General features: G+C 49.3%; 1 long non-coding RNA gene across 1 annotated transcript; it reads right to left on the bottom strand.

The window, feature by feature from the left end:
• Positions 1-335: 335 nt before the first annotated feature.
• LOC116598992 lies at positions 336-2707 on the bottom strand. The gene is made up of 3 exons (XR_004289216.1): positions 2543-2707; positions 991-1067; positions 336-860 (listed from the first exon to the last, which is right to left on the bottom strand). It is a non-coding gene; the product is annotated as an uncharacterized LOC116598992 (long non-coding RNA).
• Between the last annotated feature and the right edge of the window lie 267 nt (positions 2708-2974).

Raw genomic sequence — 2974 nt, forward strand, 5'->3', positions numbered from 1 at the left:
ACAGAGTTCTCCCTAAGGAGAGAAAAAAAGCAAATGTGATCACCTTGCTTAATCACACCATCTTCCTAGCAATGACATCTCAGAACCACACTGGTTTTTCTGTGGACAGGAAATGAACACCCAAAGCTGTGCCTACATTTCATCATCTCTCTAGGACAGGACCAGGACAAAAGACATCTGCCCTCCCACTGAGGCTCCACACCAAGTAGTTTATAAGAATTTCCACTTTCCCCAGCCTCTCCCATGGTCTCAGTTAAGCCTCCACACCTTGACATCAGGGAAGGTTGGGGACCCACTGGTACAGTTTTTGTGTCTCTCTATAACCTGCACTTCCAGTAATTCGATCATTGTAGTAGTAGTGATCTATGGTACAACTCCTTTTGTCAAATGTTAGATTGACTTTCCAGCCACTTGTTTCAAGCCAGTGCAGGCATCTGATAGTCCATCAAAGTGGGCACATTGATAGCAAAATCGAACCACTAAATAAAAAGAGGAAATTTTAAAGCAGAGCTCTAGGTTAAGTAATTCAGCTTCAGAAGCTTCCCACTATCAGTTACACTGGCAAAGTGTAGACCTCGCAAGAAGGAAGCTGATACCCTTCCCAGCTCCTGCCTGGGGTCCTCACTCCCTTGAGTGGGTGACAGCTATGACCCCAGGGATTCAAGCCTCCTCCCTCCTTTGCCCAAGGCTGGGGACAGAAAAAAGACACTAGAGCAGTGAGTGAGGAGAGTGGAATATTTCAGGGAGGGTAGAGAGACAATGTTTGAAAAAATCAGGAGTATCCCCTCTCATTGCGGCATTATTTATCCAAAAACTGCAAACCAACTACACCATACATCTCGATGTCAGGACTCGGTTTCCTATGAAGAGAAGAAGAAATCTCCTTAAGCCATTGTACAGCAGCCCAAAAAGTCAAGGTTAGAAACCACCTCCCTTTTCTCCCCACATAGGCTCTCGCCACCCATCCCTGCCTCCCTCACCAGGCTTTACCTTCATCCATGAAGAGCACTGTGAATGTGCCCAGCAGAAGCAACTGGAACATCCTGGGACCCATTCCAGGGATGATCCTAGAGGGAGGTTCCAGCTCTATTTATTCCCATCACTTGCCCTCAGGCATCCCACTAGATCACAGAATCATTAATTTCAGATCAAGTCACCTGAGTCCTCTCTACAATGTTCCCAGGAGAGGGTACATCCTGTCTGTGTTTGCAGGCCTCTAGATACTCAGAACTCAGCCATCCAGACACCCCCTTTCATTTTATTAGATCCAGCATGAGGTACTCATTAATGCTGGTGGAGAATCTCTCTCGCTAGTACCTCTTCACTCTTGACAACAGTGCACTCGTATTTTCATCAGCCTGTAGTTTGGGATGTTGGCCTGCAAAGAGCATGACTAACCCCATGTCCGCAAGACAGCCTTTCCCATAGGACAGAGCTGGGATCACTGAGCATCTGTGACAGAGCTGCTCAGGCCCTTTCAGGTAGAAGCATCCTGGACAGTGGCCTCAGGGCGACCTCCAGCGGTACTACCCCCCCACCCCCTGCCAAAGTGGGTCATGAGGACCAGAGCCTGGGACTCCAGATGTGGTCCACCTGCCCAGCGTAGCACGCCTCTGAGAGACGGATGGGGCAGTTCAAGAAGCGGTGGAGAGGTTTAGATCTGTGTCCCTTGAGCTTTATTCATTAATTTGTCCAAAGGAGACAAAGACCAGAAATGATTACAGTGGGAGAGAGACTTACACGGAGGGTGACGGGGAGAGAGGAAGACATATTTGGATGGGTCACTAGAAATGGAGTGTGAGGGAAGGAAAGGAGCAGGGAGGCCTGGAAAGGAGTTTTCCTGTCAGTTCTTTGTCTTTGCCTCCCTTCCTGCAGATCGCACCCACAGGTGTCCCTCCCTCTTTCATCCACGAAGTGTCAGTTGATTAGTGAGGCTCGCCAGTGCATGCCCGGCAAACACGAACTATCTGGATGTATGTGCAAAGCTCCTTGAGCGCACTCGCCCTGCCCCTTTCCTGTTTGCTCCCACGCGTTTCGCCCGGTTTGTCATTTGATGGCTTTTCCTTATTTATGTTTCTTGTCTCTTCCCCTCTCAAGGACGAAAGTGCCATGAATGCAAGACTTTCCTGTGTCGTGTCTACTGCTCTCTCCTCAGCACCTAGGATGCCATGCACCCCTCAGATAATCAAACTAGCTGATGAAAATACGAGTGCACCCCTCAGATAATCAAACTAGCTGATGAAAATACGAGTGCACTGTTGTCAAGAGTTAACCTGAGAGGCACAAGGGAACGGTCCCGCCATACGGACAGCCCCTAATTCCCAGATCGCAGGATGACAGTCCTGTCTACCTTGCGGTTGGTGGTCACCACAAAAAAGAGAGGCATGGGTAATGGCAGCTTCCTGTCTTGGGGGAAGAGTGAGTGTGGGCCTCATTTTTCTTGAGCGGGCTCATTCCCAGAAGCAGACGCAGGCTACCCAAGTGTGATCCCCCGCATAATCTTCCCTCCACATCTGGATGGAAGGCGAAGTGGGCTACCTACCGGCCATGGGGTCTTCAACAAGTTTCTCCCTTCTCTGCCTCTGGGACCTCACAGGTGGAAACAAGGACTGCCAGAGCTACATCAGATGGAGGCGTTGGGACTTAAGAAATTCACATGTGGAGCGGTGCCTGGGGGCTCAGTCGGTTAGGTGTCTGCCTTCGGCTCAGGTCATAATTTCATGGTCCTGGGACTGAGCCCTGAGTAGGGCTCCTTGCTTGCCAAGGGAGTCTGCTTGTCCCTCTCCCTCTGGCCCTCCCCACCAACACATGCTCTCTCTCGTAAAGAAATAAAATCTAAAAAAGAAATAAAAATTCATGTATGGATAATGGTCAGGAAGACGCTACTGGTGTCAAACCTTCTTCAGGCATGTTATGCACTTGATTTCTTTGGATTTTCTGAACAAGCACGTAGGTTAGAAAGAATGGACCTCAT

The sequence above is a fragment of the Mustela erminea genome, chromosome 9 (genome assembly GCF_009829155.1).
Source record: "Mustela erminea isolate mMusErm1 chromosome 9, mMusErm1.Pri, whole genome shotgun sequence".
In the NCBI taxonomy this organism is placed as follows: Eukaryota; Metazoa; Chordata; class Mammalia; order Carnivora; family Mustelidae; genus Mustela; species Mustela erminea.